The sequence below is a fragment of the Anabrus simplex genome, chromosome 1 (assembly GCF_040414725.1).
Source record: "Anabrus simplex isolate iqAnaSimp1 chromosome 1, ASM4041472v1, whole genome shotgun sequence".
Lineage (NCBI taxonomy): Eukaryota > Metazoa > Arthropoda > Insecta > Orthoptera > Tettigoniidae > Anabrus > Anabrus simplex.
The window spans coordinates 1,085,707,675-1,085,724,098 of NC_090265.1; the positions used below are offsets into that span (position 1 = coordinate 1,085,707,675).

The 16,424-nt window shown below is 41.1% G+C and overlaps 1 pseudogene; it reads left to right on the forward strand.

Annotated features, from left to right (window-relative positions):
* The first annotated feature begins 2,658 nt into the window (after window positions 1–2,658).
* Window positions 2,659–14,971, forward strand: LOC136858093 (COP9 signalosome complex subunit 2-like; annotated as a pseudogene).
* The last annotated feature ends 1,453 nt before the right edge of the window (window positions 14,972–16,424 follow it).

Sequence of the window (16,424 nt, forward strand, 5' to 3'; positions counted from 1 at the left end):
GAAGTTTTATTGCCTTTTAAAAAAACGTGGACCTCTGGACAGAGGTTTCACCTCCGGACATTCCCACTGCAACAGTTCAACCCTTCTCCATCTTTGGGGTTTCAACCCCTTCTCCCTCTTCGGGGCTTCAACCCATTTCCTCATCGAATGGAGCTTGTCTTCCCTTCACGAACTGGGTTGGTTAGGGCTGGGTTTGCTCCTCATACCCTTCCCCCACCAATCTTCAGACATCTCCCTATGCCCACTGCACCGCAGTATAACCCAGACGAACAGTATAAGCGAACAACGCCTTTACACTCCATACGAAACTGAGCCAGCTACTAGCCGTATGACCGTAGATGTACCAACACCGCATACCTCCACAATATCTCAAAATGGAATCGACACGAACTACCCTAAACGCTCCATTGCAGACCGAAAACTCCTCCTTCCCCCAGTTCACTGCCTCCGTTAACTCGATACAACCTCGACCCTAAGGCACCCACTCATTTCTCTTAGCCAACCCCACATCTCAACTCCGCTTCGCTTACAAGATCCTAACCACCCCGCTCAATATCAGTGCGAGGAAAGAAGCTCAGAAACGAACTCGAAGAGTTGGCTCGGCACAACTTGGATCATCTACGACCTTTCAACCCCTCACACAGCGCACGTTAAGACTTCACCTCTAACTCCTCGCCTCTATTTAGCTGTGTGGTTAGAGGGTCTACCCGGCCATCACCGATCACACCATCATTCAAGAATTTAACGCTGACGGAATACCACCAAGGAAGGCATTCCCGATCAAAAGCGCCACCGGGCCGATCTGCATGGTCTGCCTACTCCTCCCGACGCATCATTACCGTGTCCATCCACCTCAAGACCTGCGCTGCAAGTACCGCCTAAAATACAACAGCCACAGCACTAATCAATGCCGTGCAATTGTGGAGGCACATTCAGACCCCTGCTGCCCTAATATTCAGGCACCATCACAGAGTCACACTTGTGATCAAGCACATGTCACCTATTCACGTCTCACACTGGGAGTATCACTCCAAAGTGTGAAACTGGTAATATCACAGTGGACAAACCAGTCTCAGACATTTGGAATAGGTTAACCACGGCAAGGCAAGCACGTGAACTTATCGAAGGGCCCAGCCAAAGATATAAAAAGGTCCTAATAAACTTGAATAGGACCACAATACGAATGGGAGTTGGACTGTTGACAGGCCACAATACCTTACAGAGACACCTACACATCATGAAAATAAGTCAAGATCCGATGTGTAGAAGATCCGGTAGGGAGGAAGAAACCTCCGCGCATGTGTTGTGTCAGTGCGAGGCTCTTGCAAGCACTAGACATTGATATCTTGGCTCACATTTTGTGAACATGGAAGACATCAGGAATGCCAACATCCGGACACTAGTATCCCTTACAGGAGCACTAGGGATGGACTAGGCAAACCCGTTTAAGGGACACAAAGGGTCTTCATAGACCTACGTGTGGAGCCCTGCGAACGCAGGTCTCACCCATTCCTTATCTATCTATCTATCTATCTATCTATCTATCTATCTATCTATCTATCTATCTATCTATCTATCTATCTATCTATCTATCTACCACGTCTCACACCAACAGTAGATCGACCGAACTTAGTTGCTCTATTAAGGACAATTGACAGCCCCACGCCCCCAACAGACTCCTTCTGCCCATCCTCAGCATAGAAGACGTCGTTAGGTTTACCACTATTTCTGTCACTAACAACTCTGCCACTTTCAAACCGCAGCCAATCAGGCTCTAAATCTACACTTCCAGACAGCACAGACTAGCCTAAATACACATTTCCACTTCCGTTGTCTAGAAACCCCGGTAAATTCATAGTCCCATCCTAACCATCCCAACATCACTTCCCCCAATATATTTCCACCCCCATACACCCGTTCCTTAACTGGATGTGCAACAGGACTATCAGCACTCCATAATTTACAATGCAATACTTAATTGTCTATCAATTACCCCACCCATGTACTCACCCTGCCGATAATTCTCTCATTCCCTCATTCACTTCTTCGTGCACTGGCCTATCCATTCGTCGCTTACACATCCACTAATCTATCCAGTCATCGCTTCATTCAATTAGCTAATGTCGAAACTCATTCGACATAAAACCCGATAATATACATTACTCCCAGAGGCCGACAACCTGCTCTACTCATTCAACCAACACACCTTTACCAGCCATCTCCTCAGTTCCCCACATCACAGTTACCCGCAAGCATCTTTGGGCCAGAAAGGGGACGTAACGCTCTAGGTGACCTGCCGTACCCTTTCAGAGTAAGGAGTGGAAGCGTGTTAAACAAGCAATATTCATGTAATTCAAGTGATTACTACCTATGTTAAATATTCGAAACCATAAGAGAAAGAATTTTATAGTGTAATTTTCGAGGTTTGAGTAATTACTTTCATCAGGCTCTTCTACTTTCAACATTACTGGCACATTTTGGTCAATAGGATCGAGAACTTAACGTGTGGGTCGAGTCTGCTACTGTAATTAGCGTAGACGAAATATCTCTTACTAATTATTGTATTAGAAGGGGTAAGGACGGGAAGAGAGGAAGTAGCCTATATATTCAGGTTTTCACCAGAAGAGAACAAGAGTTGACCAAGTGAGATCAGATAGGATGGATGAAAGACAGGAGCGTGGCACAAGTAAGTGGAAGCAATGGCAGGACTCAGCTAAGGGCCCCGTGATCGCTAACTCACGCTTCCCAGCTGTATACAGTCAGTGCTCCTGCGGGTGTGGGCGGCAGAATACATCCACAGTATCCTCTACCTGACGAAAGAGGCGACTGAAAGAGGGGTAATCCCCAGGAGCTCTCAAATACACATTGATGACCACGGGGCCGCAGCTGAGTCTGGCATTGCTTCCACTTAACTCTGGGTTCCTCAATATAAACTTCTCTATCTGACATTGTGCAGTCAACTCTCGTTCTTTCTCGACCCTCATGCTATTAGCTTTGTGAGACCTAGAGTGTCTTCGTGGCTCCTCCCTTTCTCTTACCGATACCCTCATTCTACGAACGGTGAACCGTCTTCCTCTTTTTCCGCTGATTAATGTTAAGAGAGGATTGTTGCGTAGTTGTACTTCCAATTGAAACCAAAACCACCACCACCACCTAACAGATAAGCCAATGTCTTTGCCTTAGACAGATTATAACACACGAAGAATTTTGCGTAGGACACATTATGTGTTCGTCCGGGATTTTTTACATGCAAACATGAAAGGAATGCAGTAGTCTCTACGGATTTTTCTGTCTTCGGAAATTCACTGGCCCTGTATCTGATGTCTGGTTACACCACGATTCCGGCAATAGTTTTTAGTTCAAATGAAAAAGCACAAATCCTCTTACATGCTACCCGAGAGTTGTATTCTAACATACTTTACTCCTCATTTGTGTTTCCCAGGTCGAGGACTCTTCAATACAGATCCTCACGATAGGTGTACATTCACGACATATTCGAGAATCGAACTTGAGCTAATAGAGTGGAAAGTAACTATACAGTATTTTTTTTTTTTTTTTTTTTGCTATTTGCTTTACGTCGCACCGACATAGATACGTCTTATGGCGACGATGGGACAGGAGAGGGCTAGTAGTGGGAAGGAAGCGGCCGTGGCCTTAATTAAGGTACAGCCCCAGCATTTGCCTGGTATGAAAATGGGAAACCACGGAAAACCTATTTCAGGGCTGCCGATAGTGGGGTTCGAACCTACTATCTTCCGAATACTGGATACTGGCCGCACTTAAGCGACTGCAGCTATCGAGCTCGGTAACTATACAGTATAGTAATATCTAAACCACGTCACCCGATTTCAGGCTAGTGCCAGATCAGATGATGACCTAGCACAGAGTTATAACACGTACCTGATGGTCGAACTTACTGTGGCATACACCGCTTTAATATCTCCACTTTGCCAAGAATGAATTCCACATGGAGTCGGTAAAATTTCAGCCTGGTATGAAGCATCAGCATTGGCATCTGACCATGTGATACACAGAAGGTCCTTTGAAAATTTACACCCATTTTGTACAATAATATGACGCTTGGTTATATACTGCCATAAAAAAGTACACATGGGATATTGAAACGTGCTTACTGACATTTTAAGGTCTTCGTCGCATCTGTCTGACAAGATGTTATCGAGTTAACTCTTAAGTTTGTGGAATCAGAGAGGAAGTTCCGTGATCTAAGAGCAGAGTAAAGCCTAATATTTTCCTGGGGTGGGAATGGAAAATCATGGCAAAGTTGACCGGTGACATTGATCGAAGTATCTTACCAAACAAGCAAGTGACTGTGACCATATCCGAAGGACATCAAATATTACGCGTAATCGAAACGACAGGGGGGAGCATTTGCATTTTAAAAAAATTGCACATGTTTCCAACCTCGGTCATCAAGTGACAAAGACAGTGTGTTATCATGCGGCCGACACCTGACTTAATGCGTGCACAATATTTTGTTACTTTACGACGCACCGACACAGATATATCTTATGGCCACGATGGGACAGGAAAGGGTTAGGAGTGGGAAGAAAGCGACCCTGGCCTTGATAAACGTACAGCCCCAACATTTGCCTCGTGTGAAAATGGGATACAAAAAAAAAACTTCAGAGCTGCCGACAGTGGGGTTCGAACCCACTATCTCGCGAATGTAAGCTGATAGGTACGTGACCCAAACCACTTGCTCGGTTTCATGCTTGCAGCTACACTGATGAATGAAAGTCCATAAAGCAAGACGAGGGCAATATATTTACAAGTAAACGAAGCAAATGGATAGTAATTGAAAGAAAAATATGTGCATTCTAATAATGTGAACTTTGATTCGAAGAAATACATATCGTATAACTTTTCAGTGAGCTAAGTGTAGACCTTTATTAAATAAGAAACATTTTTTACAAAGAGCACATTATTTCTCTCCGAGGAGATGAAAACTGGACGGCACAGAAAAATGACATAAGAATACAACACTGCACTACTACTACAATCAGTTACTTCATACTACCTACGGAAGGGCAAGTCAGTTTTTTCTGGAACTGAAAGACGTAACACTTCTTTTCTTTAGCTCCTATCGAGAACTAACAGATTTAGGGCCATACGGCTGGTCCCTACATTCGGCACCTCCACAGCAAAACTGATGTGTTCAGCCATGCCCGGAAATTGCAATCGTATTCATCCACAGGGAGAAATGTTGGAAAATGTGGTGGCGTGTTAATCACAGCTACATAACAATGAACGATACGATAGAATACCTCAATGTAAATTACATTTGCGGAGGCTATCAGCCATGGGGGAATGCCCACTTCATTACCAGAAAAGTAAGTATAAAAACCATCCTAAACGTTTGAACTTGGTGGTTTATTTTCTTTTTATATATTTGTGTGAGCTACATGTTCCTTATTAATAATATTAAAATTAAAATATTGTTAAATGACAAGTGTTTAACTGTATTTAAACCACATCACCAATATAAACAAAACTAATACAATGTAACACTTACTTACTTACTTAATCTGCTTACCCTCCAGGGTTGGTTTTTCCCTCGGACTGAGCGAGGGATCCCACCTCCAGCGCCTCAGGGGCAGTGTCCTGGAGCTTCAGACTCTGGGTCGGTGGGTACAACTGGGGAGGATGACCAGTACCTCGCCCAGGCGGCCTCACCTGCTATGCTGAATAGGGCCCTTGGTGGGGGATGGAAAGATTGGAAGGGATAGACAAGGAAAAGGGAAGGAAGCGGCCGTGACCTTAAGTTAGGTACCATCCCGGCATTTGTCTGGAGGAGAAGTAGGAAACCACGGAAAACCATTTGGACGATGGCTGAAGAGGGAATCGAACCCACCTCTACTCAATTGACCTCCCGAGGCTGAGTGGACCCTGTTCCAGCCCTAGTACCACTTTTCAAATTTCGTGGCAGAGCCGGGAATCGAACCTGGGCCTCCGGGGGTGGCAGCTAATCACACTAACCACTACACCACAGAGGCAGACCAATCTAACTCTTGCTCTGCGCAAAATCTCCATAAAGCCTCAATTTATCAGTTCTACTGAATCTCATAACAGGAGCATGATAGGGATGTGACATAATCCCTGGATTCTGACTATGGTGGCCACGGTTTTCGGATCCTGGACAATGTATGAAGGTTTCCACGCAAAACGAGACTTGCTGTGGTTGTGATCACGATATAAACAGTCACAAGAAATAACAAATTTGCTTGTTTGCTTGATTGATTTTTCTCTCTTGTGCTGATAAATAATTCTAAAAAAGAACCTAGAAAACAGCTTTATACTTTTTGATAATATTAAATTTGTCTACTGTACTCTACTTCAATAACACCGTGAAACACTCTTACTTACCATTGAATCATTTTCCTTGTAAGGTGCTCTCACTGTGATGTGAAGAATTGACTTGGTAAACTGACCGACATATGTTAACTCGACGTTCTTCACAGTCGAACTGATCTTCATAAATCTAGCACTTGAACGTTCATAGAACATTATATTACACGGATTGTTCCGAGAATTCAATTTGAAATGGATGCACTCATATGTCGATGAATACTTCATCAGTTTTCAATTATTTCGGGCGGATGATCAACTAAAATAGGGTAAATTATTTTTAACGTAATTTCATAAATCATCGTCCGATGATCTAGATGTTAGGACCCTTTAAAAATCAACATCATCATTATCATCAATTTTATACTTGAGATGAGCAACAATCTTTCTTGGTCGACAAAGTATCCTATGAATACCGTCTCCATTAATTATATACTCCTTATTGTTGTTGATAGTGATGATTTTTAGGATATTATGTTGTTTTGTTTTTACAATTTTCCTAACGTTATACCGACAGAGATAGATCTTATAGTGACGATGGAATTGGAAAAGGCTAGGAGTGAGATGTAAGCGACCGTGGCAATTAAGGTACAGCCCCAGAATTTGCCTGGTGTGGAAATTGGAAACCGCAGAAAACCATCTTCAGGGCTGCCGACAGTTCGGTTCGAACTCACTATCTGCCGAATGTAAGCTGACAGCTACGTCACCCAAACCGTGCAGGCACTTGCTCAGTGGGATATGTTGTACTTAGGTACATGGTGATTGTAAATGGTTTAATGGCCTATTTTCTTATTGGGGAATGTGGTGATTATTACGATTTCATGGAGAAATACTGCGAAATAATCATCTTCTCTGAACACTAAATCAGGGGAGAGTATGCGAGAGGACTAATGAAGGTATTAGTATGAGCAACGGAAGGACAGGCAAGGCCGTGGAAATGGACTCCAGAACCCACAACTCTATTACCACCAGGACTAGAAGAGAAAAATTGACAAAGGGAGGCCAAATAGAAAATAGGAATGTCAATACAAGTAATTTTTTACATTTTTTTTACCCCCCACGGACACAGATATGTCTTATGGCGACGATGGGATAGGAAAGGCCTAGGAATGGGAAGGAAGCGGCCGTGGCCTTAATTAACGTACATCCCCAGCATTTACCTGGCGTGAAAATGGTAAACCACGAAAAGCCATCTTCAGGCCTGCCGATAGTGGGATTCGAACCCACTATCTCCCGGATGCAAGCTCACAGATTCGCACTCCTAACCGCAAGGCCAACTCACCCGGTGGCACAAATAAGCTGAAGCAATTCCAGCCTGAAAGTGCTGGAAAATGTGGAAAGTTTTAAATAATAAAAGGAAATTAGAGCCTGTGAATTTCAGCTTCGTGTCTTTAGATGTCACCATAGTTCACGGCGATGGAGCTCAACCCATATTGTATTGAAATGTGAAAATAGACCTTCTACTGGTCTATGAGCTGAACACCTCTAATAGTGGGAAGCGAGCAGCTGTCCAACTGATGTGATATAGAGCTAAATATGCTGTTTATTTTAACCCAGTTATTTCTGAGATCTAACTGGCCGAGCATGCAGATGTCCTTTTGTCCGTATACCAACTAAATTGAAGTACGCTCTCATAAATTTTCGTAAAACCTGTCCTCCAATCACAGTGAAGAATAGGATTGTCGGAATGGACTATAAAATGACAGCCGATGACGTTATCACCAACTAGATTTATACCTTCACTTGACGTCACAGGCCCAGAGGGATGAGAATATGATGGACAGAAATATCGCGTCGTGCGACTCTATTTATTAGATTCCAAGTGGAATCGTCGATTACTTGCTGTATGTAAGGATTAGGAGAGACACTGTAGTGACTTAAGCAAGTTTGATACTGTGCTGCACAAAAAAATTAATTTGGTCACGTCTTTAGATGTTCCTAACTACATTTTACGAATGTATAGTGAGATGGGGATTGGATTATTACGGCAATAACATATCCTGTTTAGATGATAGAGGGCTCCACTGCCTTCCGGATGCTACGGAGGTGTCAATTGAAATGTACGAGTGCCTCAATTCAAAGTGTATGCAAAGGTTGATCTGTATGAAGTGTAATGTTATGCATGGTTAATCTTGGGATCGAGGTAGTCAACAGGGAAAGCAGTTGTCATTTAATGAAGCCACTCGTGTACTTACACTGCTTTAAGAAGGTTGCGCGCAGAGGTACCTACGTTGCTAGAATTCTAGGGGTTGCAAATAATACGACTTGGTATCTGTAGAAAGGCTTCCAGGTGCCCTGAAACATGCCGCGAAAGGAAAGTAACTCGTCTTGTGGTTCTATCTGAAACTTTTGTTCAATGCCTTACGAGATCCACCTGTGATGAGGTTAAAATCCAGGAATCCACTCTGGACTGATCTACACTCCTATGAAAAATTCAGTGTAACAGCAGAATGGAGACAGCGATGGGAACAATGTCCACCCACTAACGCCTTTTTGATTAAAGACCAACGAAGAAAGTGCCAGGTTTCGATCTTCCTCGACATGAGTGGTCAAAACTCAACCGTTTCAGAACAGGCCACGGCAGGTGCCGATATACGATGAAAAAGTGGGGATATTGTGAAAGTGCTGCGTGTGAGTGTGGTGCTGAGAAGCAGACATTGCTTCATGTTGTTGAGAGCTGTCCACTGTCAGCATTTAAGGACGGTTTACGGACTCTGCATGAATTGACACCAAGTGCAGTGGACTGGTTGTCGAAGCTGGACATTCTAGTTTAATTACCTCTATATTTTAATGTGTATGTTAATTGTATATTTTTACAGATTATGCTTGTAAATGCCATACGATAATAATAATAATAATAATAATAATAATAATAATAATAATAATAATAATAATAATAATAATAATAATAATAATAATAATAATAATAATAATAATAATAATAATAATAATAATAATAATCTGAAACCACCACGTTACAGCACAAGCACTACAGGTGGAACAATAGCAAGAGTACGTGCTAGTGAATAGTCAGGAATAGGCTTCCAGAGGCCAATTTAAGATCCGACGACTCGTTCAAGCTTGCACTGGACAGACATCGTGGCAAGAGACTACAGTTTGCTAGAGATTATCTGGACTGGCAGCTAAGACACTGATGTCCAATGCCGTTATCGGATTAATCCCGTTTCGCGTTATGGTCGTATGCGATTCTAGAGAAAACGTGGGGAGCGATTTCATTCGACAGCTGTACAATCTACCGTTGTTTATGGAGGTGTATCTGTCATGGTGTGGGCAGGTATAAGTCTTGACATGAAAACCGATCTCCTGATCATTTACAGCGAATCTTTAGCTGTTCGAATGTACATTGACGAGATTCTAGTGTCACATGTGCTGCTTCACGTGAGGCACTGTAAATAAAACACAGTATTCATGCATTCTAATGCTAGAATACACGATGACAACATCATTAGGAGATTTATGCAAGAGCAACACGTGCAACAAATGGAGTGGTAATTCAGAGTACCCAACTTCAATTCGATCAAACAAATCTGAGTGCAACTGGAGAAACGCATCCGAGTGAAAAATGCACTATCCCAAACACTACAAGCCCATGAAGATTTCCTTTTTGGAAGAGTGGAGGTATCTGCCTCAACTGAATGGGCGGCACCTTGTCAGAAGACGTTGTGAAGCTGTTATTCATAGCACAGGCGGTAATCAATACTCCTTAAGACGCTTACGTACCACGTACTCATTTTGGTGTATGACCGGGATCACTTTGTTTATGACAGATTATGCAATGATACTGTGTACTGACCAGTGGCGAGCATTGCGGGTAGGCTAGGTATTCGGCGCCTACCCAGCAAAGGAATAAATTGAACCTAATTAAATTTGTATGAAATGTAACATTACTTTAATCAAATCCTCAAATAATATTTGACAGTTTCAATGGACGTTGAAATTTGAATTTTCATTTCGTTTTGGCCAGTGTTACGTGGCGATCTACGGGTGTTTTCAACCGCGCGGTCCGCAGAATAAACAGTCGGTGTAGCCAGTTACACAGCCCCTCCCGCTCGTCTATGAAGTTGTGAGCTGTGATCCTTCCTCTTTGGTGCTATAGGTGCCGCACTAGGGGCCCGCAACTATCATAGCCAGTACATTACTTAGTCTGGCGCATGCGCTGTAATTTGCATACGTAGCAGCTTGCCATAAGACATTCCCTGGTAGGCGCTATTGGAAGTGCTTTTGACAGCAAATTGACTGTGGTTATAGCGTTTATTTCAACAGAGTGATGAATAATTTGGTCGATATTGCTGGATAATGACAGAATATCGTTGTAGCATGCCACTGATGATTCTTTTTACAAAGATTTCGGCTCTTGTTCCGTTAGTGAAAAAAGTGACATTGTAACAGCATAGAGTTCTCTCTTCATTGCCAGTCTATTACCTAGGCTGGTGCATACACCGTGGTTTGTATACGCAGCGGCTTGCCGTAAAACATTCTTTGGCAGGTGATATTGGAAGCGTCTTTGATGGTGAAGTGACTGTGCTTATATTGTTGATTTCAAGTGAGTGAAGAAAATTAGGACGATCTTGCTGCATTATGACAAGAAACTCGTTGCATAATTGAACACATTTAAGAAAAGTCTTTTAGTTCTCGATCGTTTAGTGAAAAGAGTGCCATATCAGTGGGAAGACCAGTGCCGGCGATTCCAAAATTAACATTTCTTCATAAGGAAAAGGGTAGAGAATATTTACGTCATTTAATGCGAATCAATACGAGAAAACTAATTGGCTAGCTGGAAGTTGTCATTTCAATACATTATTTTGCTGGCCATGCTCATTATTTTGTAATAAACTGTTTGGAACAAGGAGGGTTATGGTAATCAAATAATCTCAGTAATGCCATTGTCAAACACGAACGATCGCAAAGTAATTTACCTTGGTTTGTTCAACTTACGTGCTTTGGAAGTGTTCGCATTGATAACCAATTGGATGAAGAATTGAAAGCTGATGTGGTGCGTCACAGTGAAATGGTCAAGAAGAACAGAGAAATATTAAAGCGCCTAATGACGCAACATGCTTCTTATCCATGCTTGAATTGCCGTTCAGAGGACACGACGAAAGTGAAGGTTCATTCAACAAAGGGAATTATTTAGAACTTTTACATTTGTTGAGCAGCTATGACACTACTCTTAGAGAACATCTAGAGTCGTCTTCAACTTTTAAGGACACATCGAACAGGATTCAGAACGACTTGATTACTGCTATCAGTACCGTGTTGATGGAAACGATAAGAAATGAGATTTCAATGGCCCAGCATGTAGCGATTATTTTAGATTAAACTTCTGATATTAATAACAAATCACAACTGTCCACCAATCTCAGATATGTTCATCACCAGGCAGCACAAGCTCAAGGAACGTTTATTTCCTTCGTTGACGTGATTACAGGTAGATCCGCTAATGGTTTACTTAATCATGTAATGGTCATACTGACTTCCTATGACACCGGGCGAGTTGGTCGTGCGGCTAGGGGCGCTCATCTATGAGCTTGCATCCGAAAGATAGTAGGTTCGAGCCCCACTGTCGGCAGCCATGAAAATTGTTTTACGTAGTTTCCCATTTTCACACCAGGCAAATGCTGAGGCTGGGGTTGTACCTTAAGGCCACGGCCGCTTCCTTCCCACTCCCAGCCCTTTCCTATCCCATCGTCGCCACAAGACCTCTCTTTGTCGGTACGACGTAAAACCAATAGCAACTTCCTATCACATCAGATAAAAATTGGTTGCCCAGACATACGACGGCGCTGTAGTGATGGCTGGTGAACTAAATGGACTGTTTCGATTACTTTCTAAATCTAGTCTTATCTCAGTCAGCTATGAATATTATGGAGTGCCGTATCTTTTTCCAAACTTCCAATGGACTAAGCAGTTTGTTCTCGAAGCCTACAAAACGTATTCATGCTCTTACTCTATATTCCAACAATAAAATTCCACGAAATGCACCAGCAAGATAGAATTACTCTTCCAGAGTTGTAAATGTTGTCAAGGAGAACCGTGAATTGCTGGTGGACTTCTTTCAGTATTATATTACATGGGCGAGTTTTATGGCAAATACCCTCACTAGATAACTCGTCAGACCGGGAAAATGAAACTGTAGCCCTTGCCCGTGCATATTTGTATTTCCTTTCAGAATGTGAGACCAAATTCATTCTTTATGTTTTATCAAACATTTGTTAATTTACTGATATTCTATATAACATTCTTCAGACAAAGCATTTGGACATACTGTATTGTGCAGAAAATGTGAACGAAACGAAGTGTATTTTTCAGAATGAAAGAGAGAGGTTTGAAGCAGTGTGGAATGATGATGTGTCGAATACGAAGTTCTACGAAAGTGAAAACGCCTGGACAGTGATGTCATGAAATATAAGAGAATATATTTAGAAATAACAGACAATGTGACAAGTCACATTAGATACAGGTTTGGAAACTTGCTTCAACTGGAATTTCTTTCATTACTTGATCCAACTAAATTTGAAGTGTACAAATTAAATTTTCCTAATCCAGCTTTAGATGCACTGAAAATGAAACACAATTCAATGTCTGATATTGTTCGAATCAAAAATGAACTGACAGTCTTATATTACATGTGCGAGTTTTATGGCAAATACCCTCACGAACTGGCAAACAAATTTGAAATCGAAAGAACTCCACACGGTATTTGCTGAATTATGTAAGTTGACATTACTTGCTTTGACCATACCAAGCACATCTGGATCGGCTGAAAGATCATTCTCTGCACTTAAACGGATCAAATCATTCCAAAGGTCAACACAAGGACAATAATGATTGAGAAGCCTTGCACTGATGTCCATTGAGAAGAAGAAGTTGAGGGAAATACAAAAATAGCCAATATTCCACAGCGATGCCATTGAAGCATTGTCCAAACAAGAACAGAGAATGGAGTTCTCCTTCAAATAAGGAAGGTAATTGTGTACTTTACTCATTTGCTATCAAAGTCGGCATGGCCCTGGTTTGATGTCAGAAGCCATAAATTATATTACAGTACGGTACCAATGTGTTCAAGATATTGTAAGGGACCGATGGAGTATTACGTACATTTTTACGGATCAAACTTAGCTTGTTCTGTTGACAAGTGGGAGGAAAGAACAGAGCATTGCTTATTAAAAATAGACAAAACTAAAAGTGTCCAATTATTAAAAAATGACTGGAAAATTGTTCAACACGTTCATATAATTTTTGTTGCTTTCATTTATTTTTCAATTTTGTTTACTGTTATTCCTTTAATACCTATACATTTCTACTTCAGAGTGGACTATAAATTTAAATATTGAAAGCAGAGAAGCGAAGCAGAAATTCACAGGCTCTAACTTAATTTTATTATTTAAAAATTATCATATTTCCCGGCCCCTTCATGCTGGAATTGCTTCAGCTTATTTGTGCCACCGGGTGAGTCGGCCGTGCGGTTAGGAGCGGGAAATTGTGAGCTTGCATCCGGAAGACAGTCAGTTCGAATCCCAATATCGGCAGCCCTGAAGATGGTTTTCCGTGGTTTACCATTTTCACATTAAACTAATTACTTTTATTTACTAATTCCCTAAATTATTCCCGTTTGGAAAATAATTCAGACGCTTCCCTGGCATTATTTGTAAGACTACGGTCCTTTATAATCACAAGTATTAAATTATCACATCATTTCTCAGAGTATACAGACGTATACAGTACATCCCAGAAAGTCAATAAGAAGTTTAAAACACTTTATGAACAATTCTTACGTATTTAGTCTGCTATTCCACATCCACATAATTATAATGCGAATAATCGGAGAATATGGTGGAAAGATGGACCTTCGAGAAGGAGCATTTGAAAAGAAACCGACTTCTTCGAGGCTTCTAAGAACTGTGATTAATCAACCAGTCCACGACGCACAACATGTCTAAAGTACGTTGTTTTAGCAAACAAGCCAATGAAGTGAAATAACTCATTTCTCTTACAGTAAACCAAGCCCTACAAAAAAGGTCCTGAATTCTTGGCGATGTAAAATCCAGTTTGTCCCCATCAGAACAATGATATTAATAAATTTAAAACAATTATGAAGGAAAACAAGAGGAATACAATAAATGAAAATCTCATCCGGAACCACATTCAAGATCTTCTGCGGAATATTCGCACCCAGATTTTGATCAAACTTCGCACCAGGCAAATGCTGGGGCTGTATCTTAATTAATGCCACGACTGCTTCCTTCCTCCTTCTAGCCCCTTCCTATCTCATGATCGCCATAAGACCTATCTACATGTCGATGCGACGTAAAGCCAATTATAAAGAAAAGAAGATCAAACTTATGAAGCCATATACGCGTACCCACATTGCATTCATCTCAAAGGAACTGAATATTGATGCTTGTGAAGTGGAACATCTTCTAGTCTCCCGGGTTCTTGTTAGTACGATCCGATGGCGGATAGACCAGGTGAATCAAGTATTGGAGTTGGATAAACAGTCTCTTTGTGCAGCAAGATTGCATTGGATAAATGGAGTAATCAGCTTGTAACCATTCATTTGGATATGATGAATGAAATGGCGTAGCTAATGCTACTCAGTAAAGAAATTAAAACATTAACTGACGTATTCTACGAAGAAAGATGTCTTAGCCGAAGATGGGAAAATGGTGACAGGATTGAAACGTCTGAGAGAAACGTAAAAGCTAAAATTGTTGGGAACTAGGATACGCGAAACGACGTGAATAATGAACCAAATCACAGTAATATATCTAATTTACTGCCTAGTGCCTCAGATAATCAAACACTAGAATGGTAGCATGTTCAGTTATTTGTTCAGTGTGTTGGAATTCAAAAAACTTTTTAATGCGACAGTATCTATTTCCTTCATAAAAGACATCTAAAGGGTTAATTGTGGATTTCATTAGGAATCCTGTTCTCTTATACGACTTAAAGCTGAGAATAGTAAAGGGTTATTATTTGCTAAATGGGGTACATTGATACTCTGAGAAATGTTGTGATAATTTAATACTTGTGATTATAAAGGACCGTAGTCTTACGAAATAATGCCAGGGAAGCGTCTGAATTATTTTCCAAACGGGAATAATTTAGGGAATTAGTAAATAAAAGTAATTAGTTTAATTTGTTATTATTTGGTCATCTCAGTTTGTATTTGCACATTCCTATGAATAATCTCAACATCAAGTCTCTTCATAATCTACATTACGTACAATAACCATTCTTACTTTGATATTCACTATCTCAGTTACACCAGAATAACAGATTCATCGGATAAAATATGATCACTAAATTAATAAACCTCATTTTTAACATGGCGTGCTCATATAACACTTTTATAGCTTTAATTACGACAATTGTCGTTGTGGGAAATAATTTCCAACATTACTATTACTACCAATGAAAGATAATTTGAAAATGTGAAACTCAAACAATGGATACGCTAGGGGATGCACATATTTCTCAATTGAATTGGTCGTGATACCAGGTCGATGAACATATTAACTAATTTATCTAATCATCCCTCATTATATTTACATCAACATGGTGTTCGCAGAACATGTATCAGACACTCGTAGTTAAAGTAAGGAAGGAAAGTTCTGGAAAACCACCTTCAATGATGCCGACAGTGGGGTTCGAACCCACTATCTCCCGAATGCAAGCTCACTGCTGCGAGACCTTAACCATAACATTAACTCGCTCGGTACACTTTCGCTAGACGCTGGGGCTTGCAAGTGACGTCTCAAAGGGCTACTATCCGCCAGCGTATGTGTGGCTATCCAGCTCGAGAGCCTAATGCCACGCGGGTGAAATACTGGCAATTTGACGACTAAAAAGGCTTAAGGACTTGAGTACTTTTGTATAATATTAATTTTACGAGGAGTAATTAAGTGTGCCTCATTAGTGGCATTCACATTGAATAATTGCGATTTTTGTAACTAAAATTAGACACTCTACACACCTGTAAGTACAACAAGAAGATATTGCAGTTCATTCAAGAAACATATTTATTCGTTCGTAAT